The following is a 19,824-nucleotide window of genomic DNA, read 5'->3' on the forward strand; positions in this document are numbered from 1 at the left end:
GAAGAGAAACAGAGTTATTGAGAGACAGCTGTAAAGTTTACCGTATGGCATGTTCCTTTTGTTTGATGGTTATAGCTACCTTCTCTTCTTAAGCATCTACCCATGTAGTGTTCTTGGACTTCTGGAGATGAGTTTTCCTGTGAAGATAAAAACAAAACACTTCCCTTTCCTTTGGAAGGTTTTTATTTAGTTTATGAGATATACCTCAGTAAAATAACTGTCACTTGTCCTTGTCAAGAGGTTTGTCTTTTTCAACTCAAATTTTGATCAACTTTGAGGGTATCCACAGTTTTTCTTCTCTTGTGGAAACCAATGCAAAACCCCTACCCCAATGTAACACATGTCCAGGCTTCCATACCGAGGTCAGTACATCTTTGAAGTATACCGGCTGATTCAGTTCAGCAGTTTTTTCTGTAGACCAGTGTCTTTCTGCAGTTGTTTGTCCTTTGTTATTGGCATTAAGAAAGTGTCAATAAAGCATTATGCAAACTATAATTAGGGGTTTTGTCTTCCCAGCCTGTCTAAGGAGCATTTCCATAAGTGTTCTATTAGCTCTCTCAACCACTGCTTGTCCTGTAGGATTGTGTGGTATACCGGTGATATGCTTTATGTTATAATATTTGAAAAACTGTTCCATTTTTGTGAAGACATATGGTGGAGTATTGTCAGTTTTTATTTGTGCATATATACCCATAACTGCCATCACCTCTAGCAGGTGTGTAATAACAGAATCAGCTTTTTCAGAGTTGAGAGCAGTGGCCCATTGGAACCCTGAGAATATGTCTATAGTATGATGCACATATTTCAAATTTCCAAATTCTGTAAAGTGAAAGACATCCATCTGCCAGACCTCATTCCTCCGAATGCCTTTAGGATTACAGCCTGCTGGCAGTGGAGTTTGGTTATAAAAAGAACAAGTAGGACAGTTTCTCACTATCTCCTTGGTTTGTTGCCAAGTGATGGAGAAGCCCTCTTTCAAACCTTTACTATTTACATGATGTTTCCTATGAAATTCTGAGGCTTCTAGCACCTTCCAATTAATAAACGATCAATCTCATCATTGCCTTGTGCTAGTGGGCCTGGCAGACCTGTATGGGATCTGATATGTGTAATATATATAGGATTACTTCTGTTTCTGATTGTTTCCTGTAATTGTAGAAACAATACAGCGAAGTTAATTCTGTATTATCAGAAATGAAGTCTGCAGTCTCAATATGTAAGATGACTCTCTCTGCATATTGGGAATCAGTAACTATATTAATAGGTCTGTAAAATCCATAAGCACCATGAGAATTGCATATAATTCTGCCTTCTGTACAGATGTATACGGACATTGAACTACTTTACTTACCTCACCTGCTTTATAACCAGCCTTACCTGATTTGTTGGCATCAGTGTAGAAGGTAAGAACTCCAGAAATGGGAGTTTGTCTTACAATACGTAGAAGAATCCAGACTGTCTTTTTTATGAATTATATTCTGTCAGTTTTGGGATAGTTGTTGCTAATCGTTCCCAAAAAGCCAGTAAGAGCTATTTGCCAATATTCATTATCCTTCCATAAGGAGGAAATTTCTTTGTCGTGACCCTGCTTGTCTTAGCTTTAACCCACGACAACCATGAGGTTCTACCTGAGTGGGGATGTGTGGACCTGGACGCTCCTAGCAACCCAGCAACAATAAAGACCAAACACTGTCATCTTTAGAGAGCTCTCAGTTCCATGTTGTAGAACTAGAGTCATTTCTTTATTTGCCATCTTTTCTGGTGTTTCCTAACCATCCTGCCAATACCACGAGGGAACCATCTCTCTTTGTTCTCCTCTCTCCTCTGGTGGCTGGCCCCTCACTCCTAACCTTCCATCCTCACAAGTTACACCTATTGTCCCTCTACCCAGGTGAGGGCCTATTCAGATGCTTAGGCTCACAGAGATGCAAATAGGAGGCATATTACCCTGAGGCCATGGTAAACAATAGTAGTCCTACTGGCATTAACAATACAATAGCTTTCCAGTATTCCATGTTTAGTGAAACCAAAGGCTGGATCTCAAAATATTCCATAGCGGAAATATTTTGGTCCCCCACATTTCTTCATTAGTTAAAGGTACTATAATTTCTGCTGGATCTTTTCCAGACAGTTGACAAAGTCTTACTTTGCCCTTTAAAATCAAATCACAAATCTTTTCTATATATGTCTTTAACTTTTTATTCTGTTTATCTGGCAGAAATACCCACTCCAATATGGTATCTTTCCTCTGTATCAGAATTCCAGAAGGATATTCTCTGGATGGCAAGATAACCAGAACACAGTCTAAATCAAGGTTTATCTGATCTACATGCGCATCCAATATTCTGTTTTCTACCCATTGTAATTCCTTTTCTACATCAGCGGATAATATTTGTGGACTGTTTAGGTCCTTATCACCTTTAAGGGCAATTTTAAATGTTTTAAGTCATGCCCTTCTACCACAATAATCGTCTGTAATTGAGAAATTTCTCCTAGCAGCTTCTGAAGACTATTAAGAGTTTGATAACAATCCCTTTGAATTTGTACCTTCTGTGGCCTGATTCTATGTAAGTCTACCTTATAACCTAAATAGTTAATAGACTCTCCTCTTTGTATCTTTTCCGGGGCAACCTGAAACCCCCATCTAGGCAGAACTTCCTTCACTATGTCAAACACACATTCCAAAATTTCCTTATTGGAATCTGATAAAAGAATATCATCCATGTAATGATAAACGAGAGATTGTGAAAATTTCTTACAAATTATTTCCAAAGGTTGTTGTACAAAGTGTTGACATAAAGTAGGACTATTTAGCATCCCTTGTGGCAAAACCTTCCACTGATATCTTCGAACTGGCTGTGAGTTATTAAGAGTTGGTACAGTAAATGCAAATTTCTCTCTATCACTTTCTTGTAATGGTATAGTGAAAAACCAGTCTTTCAGATCAATTACTATGATCGGCCATCCTTAAGCTATTAAGGAAGGCAATAGCATTCTAGGCTATAGAGAGCCTGTAGGCTGAATTACTTATTTATGGCTCTCAAGTCTATCAGCATTCTCCAGTTACCTGACTTCTTTTTGATAACAAATACAGGAGAATTCCAAAGGTTGGTAGATTCCTCTATGTGTCCAGCCTCTAAATGTTACTGTACTAATTTTTCTAGAGCCTCTAGCTTCTCAGAGATCAAAGGCCACTGTCCTACCCAGACAGGCTCATCTGTAAGCCTTTGGCTCCTCTGAAGGTCTATCATTTGTACCTAGTTTCTGTACAGCCTGGATGGTTGGTAACTGTAGGGGAACCTGTAGCCACACCTGCTTAGGGGCTTACTACAGGTTCACCTACAGACCTGTAGCCAGCCCCTAAGCAGGCGTGGCTACAGGTTCCCCTACAGGTAACCATTTCCCATAGTGTCTTACCAGATCTTTTTTTACTATCCAGAGATTGTACATAATTCGTATCTGACACTGGAGGGATATTAATTTGAGTGTTCCATTGCTGTAAGAGATCATGCCCCCAGTGGTTTATAGCTATATTTGCCATGTAAGGTTTTAGTCTCCCTTTCTGTCCTTCCCGTCCAATGCAGACCACTAAGTGAACAATCTGTTGAACTTAGATAGAGTTTCAATTCCCAAAAATTTTAAATTTGCTTCCCTAAGTGGTCACTTCTGTGACCAGGATTTTTGTGTAATAATAGTGACATCAGCTCCCATGTCTAAAATGCCGTTGATAATTTTATTATTGATTTTTACTTTTAAATGAGACCTTTTATCTTTGATGGAGGTCTGCCAAAATATGTGCTTTTTGTCTTGTCCAGTCTTATCTGATTCTTCATCGCTAGTCAAACTACCATCTATAGCAGTGTCACCTTTCACAATAGACAAAGAACCATCTATTCATCCTGTGAGAGATTGTCTTCCACTGCTACTGGAAATGACCAGACCTTTTCAATGTGGGGGCCTTCTTGAGGCTCCCGTCTGAGATTCCCAGCCTTAACGGGTTCCCTTGAATGTCCCTGGTCGATCTACACTCATTAGTCCAGTGTCTGCCCTTACCACATCTTCTACACAATCCAGAAGGCAGTGGCCTTTCATGTGAGGGATCATTAGAATTTCTTTGCCTACAATTTCTCTTTATATGGCCCATTCTCCACAGCTGAAACATCTAGGTTCCTGATTATTCGTGGTCTCCTGGAGTGGGCTCTTCCTACCTGAGGTTCTAGTTCATAGTAGTGATGAAACCTGGCCTCTTGGTACCTATATTGATCCCTGTAAGGTGTTTCATCTTCCCAAGCCCTTCTGTTATCACCTCTGGAACTCTTAATCTCCTGCTGCCTTTTGAAAACTCTTGGGATAGCTTCTCCTGCCCAGACTCCAGTATCTTGCACACTATAGTCAATGTGGGCTGTATGCAAAACCCATTCTTCTAACGGAGCTGATCTGATCTTTAAAGGCAAAAGTATTCTTTTGCATATTGGGTTTGCATTATCATAAGCTCTTATATATACAGTCTTACTGCCAGATATGTTAGTTGTAATTCTACTACCCTGGATAACCTGTCTAAGTAGTCCTGGAATAGTTCTTCTGGTCCCTGTTCTATTCTGGTATAAACTTCCAGTCATTCCCCTGGCTCATGAACCTTATCCCAGGCGTTTAGTGCTTTAGGGACAGTATATGGTTGTCATATTCAGCCTGAACCCGTGGGTCAAGCATAAATACCCTCATCAAGAATCTTATCCAGGGGGGTCTTCATAACTGTCCCTTATGGCCTGGTGTTCAAGAAGCTTTTCTCCCTCCCTTTCCAATGCCTTCCATTGGATTTGACAAGAATTCTCAAGTACAGCTGATACCAATCCTACCTAATCTGTGGGCATCACCCTGTTAAAGGTTGACCATGAATGTAATAGCTGTGTTACGTATGGGCTATGAAGACCATATGAGACAACTGATTCTTTAATATGTGGGGAACCAAAATAATTCCGCTATGGAATATTTTGAGATCCAGCCTTGGGTTTCACTAAACATGGAGCTCCAGAAAGCTCCGGCCCACTATTGTATTATTAATGCCAGTAGGGCTACTATTGTTTACCATGGCCTCAGGGTAATATGCCTCCTAATTTGCATCTCTATGCGCCTAAGCATCTGAATAGGCCTGCACCTGGGCAGGGGGATCAGAGGTGTGTGAGTAACCTATGAGGATGGAACTTTAGGAAGGTTAGGGGTGATGGACAAGAGGAGAGAGGAAAACAAGGAGAGAAATGGTTCCCTCGTGGTAAGGAAAGGATGGTTAGTAAACAGCAGAAAAGATGGCAAATAAAGAAATGACTCTAGTTCTACAACATGGAACTGAGAGCTCTCTAAAGATGACAAGATGCCTGTGTTTGGTCTTTATCGCCGCTGGGTTGCTAGGAGCTTCCAGGTCCACCCCCCCCCACCCCACTCAGGCAGAACCTCATGGATTAAGGCTGAGACACGCTGGGTCACAACATTAATATGCTTAAGATCCTTCAGCTGTATAGGTTGCCATACATAAGCCACCTGTCACTGGGGGTGTTTTTTAGTTGGTGGCTTTTCTACCATTGTTGCTGGGTATACCAATGGTGTACTCGTAATGACTTTAGAATGATCAAGATACCTGGGTGGAGTAGGTGCCTCGGATTGGAGTGATTCTGTCTCCACGTCATCCCAACGATCCTTGAGTCTAGTAATGATATCCTCATGAAAAGTTTCAATCTCCTTAATGATAAAAGATTCTAGGCATGATAGTGAATCCGTTAATTGCTGTGACTGCTCTTCTATGCAGTTTTCTAGGTGTTTAATACGTTTGTCTCTTGCTAGCATCTGGGTGGCATGGAGACTGCTGTCCAGGAATTGAAGTTTAGACTCGAGGTCATGATTTGCCTCAGCAATTGACCTGATGGACCTCTCTAATCTGTTAGCCCTGTTCTGTAGGACATCTTCCAAACATTCGAATCTAGATTCAACTCTATCATCTACCATCTTGTATTTTTCAGCCATTGAATTAATGGCATTATGCAATTGTTTAAGCCTATCCTGGCTATCTTGCATCTTTGTATCCAGATTACAGGACAGAGAGCCTATCAAAGTTTCCAATTGGCTACATATATTCTTTAGTTTATCACAGTCCTCTGACTGCCTCACCTCTAACGCCTCTGAAATGAAGCATCTCTCTGCATTTATCTTGTCATAAATGCGCTGCATTTCTGCTTGGGTATAGACTGCTCTGCCCTTATCATATAAGACATAGAGCAAAGCCTATCATCTAGCTTCTGTTCTACATGCTACATAAATGTATCATGGGTCAGTCTGGTCTCCAAAACCTCATTACGTAAAGCTTGTATGTCCTGTAGGCAGGTGGTAAAATTAGCTTTATCCCTGTTCCTGGGGTATCTCTGGCTAGTGATAATGCATGCATTAGCACGCTAACAGCTAGTAAGGCATACAGGCCAATTATTGGCAGATCAGCACCTTCCTTGAACATTGAATTTACATAAGAAGCAAAAATGTTACCAATTGAGGCGAATGATAAATATTCGGCCATATTTACCAGTCAGCTTCTACTCCAGATGCGATAGGAGGTTTTCAGCTGGATGAATCAGGCTGCGTCTACTCCAGATGCAATAACCACTTTTGACCAGCAGGTGGCGCGGGTGTTCAGTTGCAGTTGTTTTTGAGTTGGACCCGAAATTTCTTGAAAAATCCTTACAGAGCGTGTTAAGAACGGATTGGGGCTCTGTTTACTAGGTGTGGGAAAACCTTCAAAGAACAGTACTGGGTGGAGACCAAGCTCTGCAGATGCAGAAGGCTCATGGCTGAGTTGGTGCAGCGGGCAGCCCAGCTGTAGGGCAGCTTTGGGACCTGGAGCTGGGAATCTTAGCGCAGGAGGGGGACATAGTATGTGCAGTCTCAGCAGAGGACGCCTGGTTTTTCTGCCAGCGGTTGCAGGCCACAGAAACTGCAGCGGCAGTAGCGCTTTTTTGGCTTTGGAGGCCCGCACAGAAAGGAAAACTTGCTCGGTTTGGTAAGGCAGGACAAAATCGGCCCAGCCATGCGGCTCTCAACTCCAGGCTGCAGGCATGCACAGGCAGCTAGATCTAAATGAATGCGTGCGGCTGAATGCGGCTGTGGTATTTGCTGCCTAAGGCAGTAAAAACCTCGAAGAAGCCTGTGTGAAATTTAAAACTCTCCCAATCGGGTGGAGCGCCAGGACTGAGTACAACAGATGCAACAGGCGGCAGGCCAAGAAGGTTTAACTCACTGTTTTCCCTGGAACTTTGGTAGCAGCTGGTCAAGGCACAAGCATGTAGGATCTCTGTGCACAGGCGGGTCGAACTCAATTGGTTGCAACACAGGGACCTGGCGTGCAGTAGTGTCGTAGAGCCCTATTGGGTCACGCGGCTTCTGGGCTGTGTGGCCTTTCCAGGCCTTTCGGCTCCAAAAGCAGAGGCCCCCCAGAATGGGGCTTGATCTGAGCACAGATGGGTGTTGGGTTCCTGTTGGGTACCAGATATTAATTGAGAAATAAAAGGATCTTGGGGTAAAGATAACCTTTATTAGAAAAACACCAGCCAAACACAAGCCAGAGCGTGCCAGGGACAGCAAGGCAGGCAGGCCAGAGGGAAGGGGCTTCCATGTGCCTTGCAGCCCCTTAAAAACCTATCGCGCATCATCCTGACCTCACCTTGACCACGCCCTGACAGGCATGATCAGGAACACCTGTAGCCAGCTTCTAGCAGGCGTGTCCCCTACAATTCATTTAAGAGGATTTTGTGTTAGTGATGAGAAAAAAACATATGGACAGCCTAATTTCTTTTCCTGCCACAAGGTCTCATTCCCTGTGGAACGCAGGGCACATTTCTTTCAATAGTGTCTTCTGCAACATGAGGGCTCTCTGCCGCTGCGGTATTTGTGGCTTAGTCAATGCCCATAAAATAGACAGCAGCTACTAACAGAAAATAGGGATTTATTGCTAAAGAGTTAAGTCTCTAAGACTTTATGTGTTTATTTGTGTGGTCATGTTATCAGATGTTACCAGAAATTACACAACCTTTTATTTCTCTTTCAGGAAAAAAAGAGAATGGATTTTTTTTTTTTTTTGAAGTCACGGGGGCATGGTTGTTTTTCTGATTCTATTTGCTGGTCATTTGGATTTTGCTTGTTTTCATTTTAGTTCACTAGCACAGCACTGTTCAGATTGTGTCTGTGATATACAAATATGACAGGTGTTTAGTTTTGCTGAGTGTGGGAGTCCACAGCTGTAATCCTTGCACTTGAGAGGTAGGAAGCAGGTGGATCAGGGGTTAAAGGTCATATCAAGCTGTATAGGAAGTGTAGGTCTGGTCTAAGCCACATGACATCCTTTTCAAATAAAAAATAATCAATCCTCTTTACTAATAGATTTTTCTTTCTCACACTGCTTCTAGAACAATTTGAGTATTCACACCGTTGAGCGGTTATAAAAGTTTCCTAGGTCAGTGTTTTTTCTTCATATGAATCAACCAGTGCCAGTAAAAGGATCTTAGTTTTGGGCATGAGAGTAGTCAAACTTGAGTTTGCAGCTGCCCACTCTTAGGAAGCATCAAGCACAGCGGATGCTCACACAAACTAGGTGTGTCAACCTTCCCAGTTATAACAGATGCTCACACACACAGGGTATCTCACCTTCCCATGTTACACACACAGGGTGTGTCCACCTTCCCATGTTATAACAGATGCTCACACACAGGGTATCTCACCTTCCCATGTTACACACACAAGGTGTGTCCACCTTCCCATGTTATAACAGATGCTCACACACACAGGGTGTGTCCACCTTCCCATGTTATAACAGATGCTCACACACATAAGGTGTGCCCACCTTCCCATGTTATAACAGATGCTCACACACAGGGTATCTCACCTTCCCATGTTACACACACAAGGTGTGTCCACCTTCCCATGTTATAACAGATGCTCGAACACACAGGGTGTGTCCACCTTCCCATGTTATAACAGATGCTCACATACACAGAGTGTGTCCACCTTCCCGTGTTATAACAGATGCTCACACACACAGGGTATCTCACCTTCCCATGTTATAACAGATGCTCACACACACAGGGTGTGTCCCACCTTCCCATGTCATAACAGATGCTCACACACAGGGTGTGTCCACCTTCCCGTGTTATAACAGATGCTCACACACACAGGGTATCTCACCTTCCCATGTTACACACACAAGGTGTGTCCACCTTCCCATGTTATAACAGATGCTCACACACACAAGGTGTGTCCCACCTTCCCGTGTTATAATAGATGCTCACATACACAGGGTGTGTCCACCTTCCCGTGTTATAACAGATGCTCACACACACAGGGTATCTCACCTTCCCATGTTATAACAGATGCTCACACACACAGGGTGTGTCCCACCTTCCCATGTTATAACAGATGCTCACATACACAAGGTGTGTACAACCTTCCAATGTTATGAAACAACTCTCGTCATCTACAAAGCACACATTTAAAAACCGTGTAAATGAGTAAACACGTCATCATGCCTTAAGTAGCTTAAGATGCTGTGTTGAGAACATGTGTGGATAACCCATAACACATGTATATCATTTAATAACCTTCTCGGCCTCCTATTTAAGGGGCAAAACGGGATAGAGAGCATTCTTAAATTAAGGAAAAATACTAGGTATTCCACATTGAATCTACTTGAGGATTATCAGTCATCTAATTTCAATAATTTAAGTCTTCAAGTTTTGTAATAAACTATCAACTTGACTTTATTTTAAAACCTATATGCATCAGAGGAATTTAACTGTGTTTTAAAGCAGCAATCCTCATTCTTAAGAAGTTAAAAGGGCAAAATCCCCACTATGACAATATGAAAAAATTCAGAAATCTAGTCACTAAATAAATATTAAAAAATCATCAGTAGCTTTATAAGAGAGATTCATCAGAAAGATGCAAAAATTATCCTACTTGCATGTACAACAAATGCATACAGCAAAATTGAAATTAAATACAATAAAAAGACAAATAAAACTAAATAAATATTTGAAAAATTTGAAGACACAGATCTCAGGAAAGAAAGTTACAGCCCCCCCTTGTGGGGGGAGATATAAATGGCAGTGTGAAAGCAGGGGGTTTAGTTCTGCTACATAAGACCTGACAGTTTGTCTTGAATCAATTTGTGCATTAGAACAACTTCTTTCAAAGTTTCATGAATTTTGTTTTGTGCCTTTGTCCTTTAACTATGTTTTCCGTGAAGAATAAATAAGTTAAAAATCTCAGGGGTTGGGGGAGCTCATGTAACAACATATCTATCTATCTATAGATTGATCTGTTATTTATCTTATAATCTATCATTCATCTACTGATCCATCATCAGGAATGACCTATCTACGTGCTCTCTCTATATACATATTATACTATAATATAGGTATCTACAAAAGTCATCAGAGAAGAAGTAGAAAATGATGGTAGAATTGAATTTTTGTACATTTTAAATTATGTCTTTATGAAACTAGAATAATAAAAGCATGAATTTAGCGGTTAGCCCAGACCAAAGAAGCAATGACTATATTAGAAAGTTCTCAATTCTACCTGTCTTATATAGGAAACTAACATATTACAGATGTTTTAGTTAGGTTTATGTGCATGCATCTTTTGACTGTTTGTATTTCTATGCCGTGCATGCATGCCTGGTTCCCACAGAGACTAGAAGATGGTGCCGTGTCCCCTAGAACTGCAGTTGATTGGGCGCGTTACATATTATTTCTTCTAATCTCTGTGGTGACTCTTTAATTCAGCTAGCGACATCCTGCTTTTTCAAGGTAAAGAAGCAGATGTGGGGAGGTGAAGTGGGTTGTCCAGGTCTCACTGCTAGAAAATAACAGTTTAAAAGTAGACATAGATGTAGGGGCTTGTAATCCCAGCACCGGGGAAGCTGTGACAAGCAGATCTCTGGGCCTCACTGACCAGTCTGCTCAGGAAGCTCTAGGCCAAGGAGAGACCCTTTCTGAAAACACATAGTGGACTGACTGCCCCTGAGAAACAATTCCCGAGGTGGACATCCATGGGCGCGTGGACATACACACACTAAGAACTGCACGGGGGAGGGGGTATCTAAAAAGTTGCTTGCACCTCATTGTGCTTTAAGAAAACCTGAAGAAATATTAAATATATAAATGTTCAGAGGAAACAAAAGCATAAAGACTCCCCAGATGACATTGGCCCCACAGGCATTGTGAAATAACACAAGCAAGCCCCGGAAGAAAGGGGTATGCAAAAGCTGGTACTGCTGAGTTTTGTCTTCTAATCTTTGCCAACAACACAGGAATGGTCCACCCAGGTGTCTCAAGACTTCTCACACGTGACAGGTACAACTTTAAATCCCTCCATCTTTTTCTTCTATTTCCCATTTTTCTCTTTCTCTGTGTTACTACTACAAACAGGCTCCAATGCCAGCCCTCCGTGCAGCCTGAGTCAGAAATCTGGAGCTTTTTCTGTTCTTTCTCCATGCTACACTGAATTTCTAATGATTTGCAGGGGCTGGGGAGACAGCTCTGCCAGTCAAGTGCTGCACAAGTCTGAGGATTTGGGTCGTAACCCCAACACCAGCACAAAAAAACTGGGCACAGAGGCAACTGTGACCCGGGTTACGGGGAGGGAGGAAGGAGTGGACTAACCAATCAGGGAGGGCTAAGCTTCATTGAGAGACCCTGTCTCAGGAAATGGGGAGGAAGACACCTGGTGCCAGATCTTGACCTCTGACCTCCACATACACCCCCACACACACTGGTGTGCACCTCCCCAACACACAAATGCATGCATAAACATGTTACATGCTGCGCGCGTGCGCGCACACACACACACACACACACACACACACACACACACACACACACACACACACACACGCACACCACTGATAATAATCAGTCTAAAGGACAGTCATCCCATTTTATTGGTCATTCGGCATCTTCCTTTCAAAGGAGCGTATTTTATAGAGCACAAAATTACTTTATCCTAATCGATCTTAATATTGAAAAATAACACCTCCAAGACTGTATGCCTGTACCACACAGGTAAATTTTAATCAAACATGACAGAGTCGGGGGAGAAGGCAATGTCAGACTCATAAAAGCCAGCTGATTGGTGGAAGCGACGGTGAAAGCTGACTGAGTTCAGTCACTTTAGCTGTTTGGGGTTTGCCCTGACGCTAAATGGCTTCAAGGAGCACATTTATGGTTTTGTCACAGATTAGGGAAATCAGAGTTTACTGGTATAATCGCTGACCTTCCCAGTACCTGAGTGGAAAACCACTCTGCACAGATCGCGTGAATACAAACGTGGATCAGACGCTCAGACCCTGATGGAGGAGGGCTGAAAGACACCTTCCTGGAAAACAGTCTAGCTGCGCAGTTGGGTTGAAATTTCACAATGACTTGCCCTGCTCCTCCATGGAGCTGATGTGTTGAACATGTAAACTTGATCAAAACTTTATCAGTAATAAACACCCTAGTCTTAAGGGGGATGCCCAGGCTCCAGGGGCCTCTGGAGCCCATTTGTCTATCAGTTTGTAGCTAAATACAGGAAAACTGTATTCTTCAGGCTCAGCAGCTCTTGGCAGAAGAGGGTATGCAAACCGTCATGGAAGCCCCAGAGACAAGGAAGTGCCATATGGGGAAGACGTGCCTATTTAGTTAGGTTCCCTGGAAATGGAATTTCTGGGGTATTCAGAAAACATGTTGGAAGTGTGTCTATTTTTCTTGTGGTTCCCAGAAAACCCACAAGGCAGAATTCTTGTTTGTACTATTGTTCCTAAATGCTAAAGATGTGTCAAGTCCCATATTGCTTTGTATATCAAAAATGGGTCAGAATTTACTTTATGGGGATCAAAGGTAGAAATGTTACCTGTTAAAGAAAACAGGACATAGAAGGACACACTTTTCTCCTCTCTTTCAATCACATGACAGACAGTTCAGGAGGGGCCTTCAGCAGCTACTGTTGACTGAATTGTGTTTATTTCCTTTGATTCCACACTTATAGAGTTGTTCTAGGTAAGTATGTTTTATTTCTTGACTTTTAAACAGCAGATCCATTGTAACCCTGATCTTGTAGAAATTAAATCACTAAATTAGAATAAAAATGCTGGTTCACCATATGCCTTCCTGATTCCTTTTCTTATAGCACATGGTTTTTATTGACAAGGAACAGATGACTCTCACATGGGATACATGTCAGTTCACAGAATCTTGCCATGGCTTCCCTTGGGCCTGTTAGCATGGGTTCAGGGTTAACCTGAGTCTCTGTCTCTGTCTCTCTCTGTCTCTCTCTGTCTCTCTCTGTCTCTCTGTCTCTCTGTCTCTCTGTCTCTCTGTCTCTCTCTCTCTCTCTCTCTCTCTCTCTCTCACACACACACACACACACACACACACACACACACACACTGCTCCCATCCGCTGTCCTAAAGGACTGAAGAAGCCATTGAGGGGTCATAGCTCGGTGTCCAGCCATAGCATAGTGACCCTGGGCAAGTGTGTAGAAATCCTTGACAATGAATACCGTCATGATTTCCTCTACACCCCTATGTGAGAACTTTCCATATGAACCTAAGGCTGAAAACTAAGGCATTTTCAGCTTTACAGGTCACCCCTGCTTCTCTTTCTTAGACCGTGGACAAATCCCTTCATGGCTCCCAAACCTGTTTTGAGTGTAACATTCCTACATTTAACCTATTCCAGTGTGTGATTAAAAAACAACTCATTCAACCCAATAGAGAGGTTAATTCTGTAATTAATCCCAGCACTTTGGAGGCTGAAGGAAGAGGATTGTGTGTTTCAGTTACTGGGCTACATAGGAAGACCCTGTCTCAAACAAACAATAAGATAATCAATCTGTGGATTTTTTGTAAAAACAACAGTATTCAATTATGGCAAGAACCAGAGTGAAACTCATTTGTACAGAAACAAAAGACAAGATGAAGTCATTTCATTCTCAGAATCCCCAGCACACTTTTAATTTGAATAAAAATAAACAGCCAGGTGATTGTGTTATCTATAAAAACAGATCCCGCACATAAGAATTATGACATATTACAAAATTTGTGGAAAGCTATTCATGACCGAGGGAGTGTTACAAAGGATGTGTCTACCAAAAGCCAAGTCACATTTTTTTTAAAAAAAAGCAAATCATAGAGTATATTTATTTTGTTTTTAATGACCAGTATGTGTGTGTCTGTGTGTGTGTGTGTGTGTGTGTGTGTGTGTGCGCGTGCGCACGCGCGTGTGCACATGAGACTAGTATTTGCTGCCTTTTCTGTCTCATCTGTTCCAATTGTCCAAAGATGGGTTAGAGAAAACAACACAAGAACCCTTTTATTTCCAATCATCCTAATGTCCATGATATGGAAAGATGCAAATAGTTTTCTGAATTGTCTTCTTGAGGAGTTTAGCTGCCTGATAAACAAGACAACATCTATTAAATGAAATTTGAAAGATAAGCAATTAAAACTAAATTCTCTGCATTGACCAATAATTTCAGCATTCCTATTTATAGAGATACAAATAAATCATATCAATAAAGATGGAAAATTAATCTGATATGCCCAAATGTTTCTATGTATGTTCATAGAGATTTTTGTGTGTTTTTATCTAGCTCTAGCCCCTCAAGTTCAATCAATAAGTAATACTCACTCAGAAAACTCATAAAAGTCCTTTTCTGTATGGTGATTCTTACTATCAGCAAAAATAATGAAGGGAATTCTCAGCCATGCCTGACTGGGTCTGACTCCAGAACTCACTTTTCCTTACCATGTTTTGCTTATGTGGAATATTGATCTAAAGTAGTTCCTTCCCTCTGATATATATATATATATATATATATATATATATATATATATATATTCCCAGCCACTCAGGAGGCTGAGGAAGGACTTTAAATTCAAGAACTGCCTGGGCCTACATAACATATTCAAAGCCAACCTAGGAAACTTAGTGAGACCATGTCCCCAAAATACAAAAATATAATATTTTTCAAAAGTGCCTCTGGCTGGTGAGCTGGCTGGACAAGCCAAGACATCTGTGTCACAAGTTTCATGATCTGAGTTAGGTCCCAGAACCATATAAAGATCGCAGGAGAGAATCAAATCCATAAGGTTGTCCTCTGGTTTCAGCACACATTCTGTGGTGGCATGTATACCTTACTCTTCATGTGCAAATAAATGTAGACACACACACACACACACACACACACACACACACACACACACACACACACAATAAAAAATTAAGTCTGGCTATAATTCAGTGGCAGATTGTCTGCCTAGTATATGTTAGTGCTGGAAAAAAAGACTTCCCTACATACAAATAATTTTTGTAAAATGCTTGTAATAAATCTTAACTATTAAGTACAAAATAATGCCTCTGTTGTCCATATTTCTTTGGAGAATTATGACAAAACACAATTCAAAAAAATCACAAATGAGAAGGGGTAGATGTAAAAGACCAGTAACTCATAGGTGTTAAATTCTACAATCTAGTCAGATGAGAGAAGGGTTAAAAAGAAAACGCCCTAAAGCTTAGATGACTTTGGAAACACAGATCAAAAACAAAGAGATGGAAAGTATAATTAACTCCATTACTGCTCAGTCAAATGAAAACAGCCATGACATCCTGTCTTATTTATGACACGAGCAAGTAGCTCAATTCCACTCCTGGCTATTGCTGTAGAAAGCACCGAGTCCCCCAGCCGGTGACACAAAAACAAGCCCTGGAAATTCATGCCCCTCGATCATGTTATAGGTGTAAGATTTATGTACAAGTCCCGTAAAAGATAAGTAGCTTTTGTGTCTTTTTTTATCAATTCTTGTTGCCTAGCAAACCAAAGTGTCTGCACAGAGAGCCAGAACGTCCCAAGGAGCTTTAAAATAATAAAATGCAAATTTGCTTAAATGCATATTTTGTCTCAGATATTGAATGGTATCAATAATGGTAAAATTACCTTCATACAATAAACCATTTATGACTATAAAATGTATATGTTTCGGAGTTGTCTCCCTTAGTAATTGGAAAATGCATCCATGTGTATACATTCATTACTGATAACAAAAAAGGAGGTCCAGGGGGATCAAAGGCTCACTCAGAACCATTCTTCCTTCTGCTATTCGATGCCTCTTTCCTTTCCTTCCAGGTCAAGTCTTGCCTCACCCAGGGAAGGCAGAGAATAGCCTTACCTTTCTCTGAGGACTGAGAGCACTTACTCACCTTTGTCTGTCACTTGACTTACGATTCCTTGAGCCTGAGAGGATACCCAGATTGTGTAAGTTAGCAGTGTAGGCCATCTGCAACAACTGTAATTGTGCACCTGTATCCAGAGATATCAGAGGCTTCCTTTTAGCTCTCTCTACCTGTCTCCAAAGCACAGCACAGGTTCTTTATTTAGGCACAAGACAGCTTCCTGCCTTCCCGAGTTCATTATTTTTTAAAGATGTAAAACCTCTTGCCCACTGCTGATGGGTGTATCCACAGGAGCCAACACTGGAATGGCATTTTGTTTTGACATGTGTCATCAAAAAAGTTCATAACACACCGTTAGCAGGAATGTAAACTGGTGTAGCCACTGTAGAAATAAATGTAAGGTTCCATAAAAATCTTAAAAACTATCACATGATGGAGAATCAAACACAGTAGCAGGCAGAGGAGGCCCTGATGAAGCTGAGGTCCTACCAGATTTATGTCGGTAAGACTTAGCCAGTTCAACACCAACCTAGAAAATGTCACATCCACAACTTTGTTTCATTTTTATTTTCTCCTCTACTTGACCTTCCCTTCTCTTCTGTTCTTTTTTATTCTTCCTTTCTCTTTTCAGTTTTAAGGCAAAGAACTGTTCCCATCGAGTAGTGAGTTTTACTGTGTGTTTACAGAGCAGAAATATTTGTTCACTCACAGGATGTTGAGGTACCTTCTAGTCCTCTTGTCCGTGGTAAGATTGGGAGGTATCAAGGGGAAGAGACCATGGAGGATATCATAGTTTGCTTTTATATTGACTTGAGGAGTGTGGTAGTTAGAATGAGAAAGCTCCCCCCATCCCAGGGTCAAATGTCTGACTATTTAGTCAATAGTTGGTGGAATTGTTTGGGAAGGATTAGGAAGTGTGGTCTTGTTAGATGGGATGTGTCAATGAGGGTAGGCTTCTCCTACCATTCCCAGTATCTTTTTCTGCCTCTTGCTTGTGGCTCAAGATGTGAGCTCTCAGCTGTTCCTGCTATCTTGCCTTCACTTGGCCATCATGGACTCTAACCCTTCAGAACCTTAAATGCAACTAAATGCTTTCTTTTATAAGTTGCCTTGGTTATGGTGTTTTATCATAGCAATAGAAAAGTAACTAATACATGGGGAGGCATCAGAAAATGGGGATTATAACTCTTAAAGTCCTAGTCCCCTCCCACTCTTCTCAAAAGGAAGACACTGACCTAGCCACCACCTTCCACTGTCTGCCAATAAATGTTTGTCATAAAAAATGATTAAGTCAATCTGTGAGACAGAAACTGCTCACTGGTGTTGCTGGGCACCAAAAGTCAAAAAAGCTATATCTGAAAAAGTGTAAAATTTGATAAAAGAGTTCAGAGTATAAAAAAGTATTTACAAATTAATTTGTTTTCAATGTAAGACCTTGTATGTAAGTTTCCAGCACAGTGAATTTTTACAGCAAAGCTATAAACACTAAAATGGAGATTATGAATGTGGGCAATATAATTTATATCACTCACATAGCTTTCAATTATTCAGGTGCTCAAAGCCCAACAAATTGAATAATGAGCAGGGGTAATGAATTGAACCCTAAGAACTGCACAGAAAACCCAGGAAAGTCCCCAGCAAGGAATTTGCATACAAGAGAATAGGTCTGCATGAAAGATACATTTTTCTCTTTTAAGCCAAAACATATATGGAACAGCCGTGCAATTGGAATGCCTTTAAAGAAATTTCCATTAAGGCATAAAACTGATGCTCCGTAGTATATCTCAAATGAACAAACCAAGGATGAGAATCATAAATGGCCTGTTACATTTCCTGAGAGTGTGGGTTCTCCAGTTCTTTAACAACATTGAGGGGAAATTTTGAGCATAAATTATTAAGGGCCATTGATTTAGATGTAGCTGAGAGATCCGCTGGTATTTCACAGAATCTAAATCAGAGTTCTCAACAGTGTTTCATACAAGGTGATGGGTCAGACATTTGGACAAAGAAATGACTTCTGTTTAGATCCCAGCCAAAAAATGCCCACGAGGTGTTTTTAGGGATGATGTGCACCCAGCATTACACCCGCACCTCTGCCTCAGCGATGCTGCTGACTAACAGGAGCCACACCTGTCAAAACTCCTAGTGGGATTCCAGTCAAGTTCTATGCTGATTCATGTGGTCCACTTGATGGATTTTACAATCACCGTGGAAACAAACCCCTCAGAGGTTAGGTTAATAAGGTGGGAAGAGCCACCTTAAATGTAGGCCATGCCATTCCATGGGCTTAGGCACTGGGTTGAATAAAAAGGAGAAAGTGGGTTGGGCACAGACCTTCATCAGCTCTCTGCTTCCTGACTGTTGATGCAACTGACTAAGTGCCTATTGGCCCTGTCTCTATGTCTTCCCAATTCCTGCCATGTCTTCTCCCAAATCATGGAAGGATCCCCTTGCTCCCTTGAGTTGTTTTTGTCAGGTCATTTGTGATAGCAACAAGGAAAGTGACTATTAGCTAACATCATTGAAAGTTTAGTAGTCCTCTCACCCCCAACTTCCATCCCTCTCCTACGTGACTGCCCGCTCCTCTCCTACTTGCATTGCTGCAAGTAATTTTATTCAAAGTAACTTGGAAAGAATCTGTTTTCTAGAAAAAAAAATCAAGTGGTGAAAGTACTTCTGAGGAGTAAATGCTGGTTTCAGATTTCAGCCTTACAGTCAAAGTGCAGAGAACAAGCACCAGTAGAATGGTCAGCCAGCAATGGGTCGTCTATGTCATCTACATCACACCCCCACTCCATAAAGCTCAGGGACTAATGAGAATGATGAGCAGGAAAGAATGTAAGAGTGAGATGTCAAGAACTGGAATGAAACTGTGTCTTTGGGGCATGCTGCACTAATGACCTCACAGCAGCTGCGGTTGTCGGCACAAGATCTACACAAGATCAAGACAATAGACACTATTTCAAAGCGTGGGCAGGGGTTCATGAGCCCTGACCCCTGACTGAAGAACTATTGACAGTTGGTGGCTTCTAGGAGAGAGACATTGAGTTTTTGTTAAGGGTGTGGCTCCCTGTAGGTCAATCACACTCCAGTGGGTGGACCTAAAGCAGTAAGTGTATAGATATTCCAAATTGGATCCAATGAGTTATTTTCAAACAGGAGTGTATATAGTGTGGATGTAGGAAGATAGGGTGAATCTGAGAGAGTTGGGGAGGAGTTGGAGATTAACATGATTAAAATACATTGTATAAAATTCTCAAAGAATTGATAAAAATATTTTAGAAAACTGAAAAAAATCAGCTTTTCAATTTTCTTGGTGAATCTCAGGCAAACCATGTAATCCTTTGATAGTCACACTTTCTATCTTGATATTGATGATGACAACAGTACTTGGCTTGTAATGTTATTGAGAGTGTTAACAGAAGTAGTAAACAAAACATTTAGTGTCATGCCTGGGCCACAGGGCTCACACAAAACATTATTCTGATCAGCGCTGCATTGGCAAAGATTGTTAAACCAAAGGCAGATCAGTAGCTGGTGCCTGTAACCAAAGGTCTACCACACCCAAGAGCTGCTT

The 19,824-nt window shown here is 41.4% G+C and overlaps 1 long non-coding RNA gene across 1 annotated transcript in view; it reads right to left on the minus strand.

The window, feature by feature from the left end:
• Nucleotides 1-5,511: 5,511 nt before the first annotated feature.
• LOC103162392 overlaps nt 5,512-19,824 on the minus strand; it is a 45,946-nt gene continuing 31,633 nt past the window's right edge. Inside the window, exon 5 of the long non-coding RNA XR_003486049.2 lies at nt 5,512-7,511. This is a non-coding gene — a long non-coding RNA (uncharacterized LOC103162392). The remainder of the gene's footprint in view (nt 7,512-19,824) is intronic.

Source organism: Cricetulus griseus, chromosome 5 (genome assembly GCF_003668045.3).
Source record: "Cricetulus griseus strain 17A/GY chromosome 5, alternate assembly CriGri-PICRH-1.0, whole genome shotgun sequence".
NCBI lineage: Eukaryota > Metazoa > Chordata > Mammalia > Rodentia > Cricetidae > Cricetulus > Cricetulus griseus.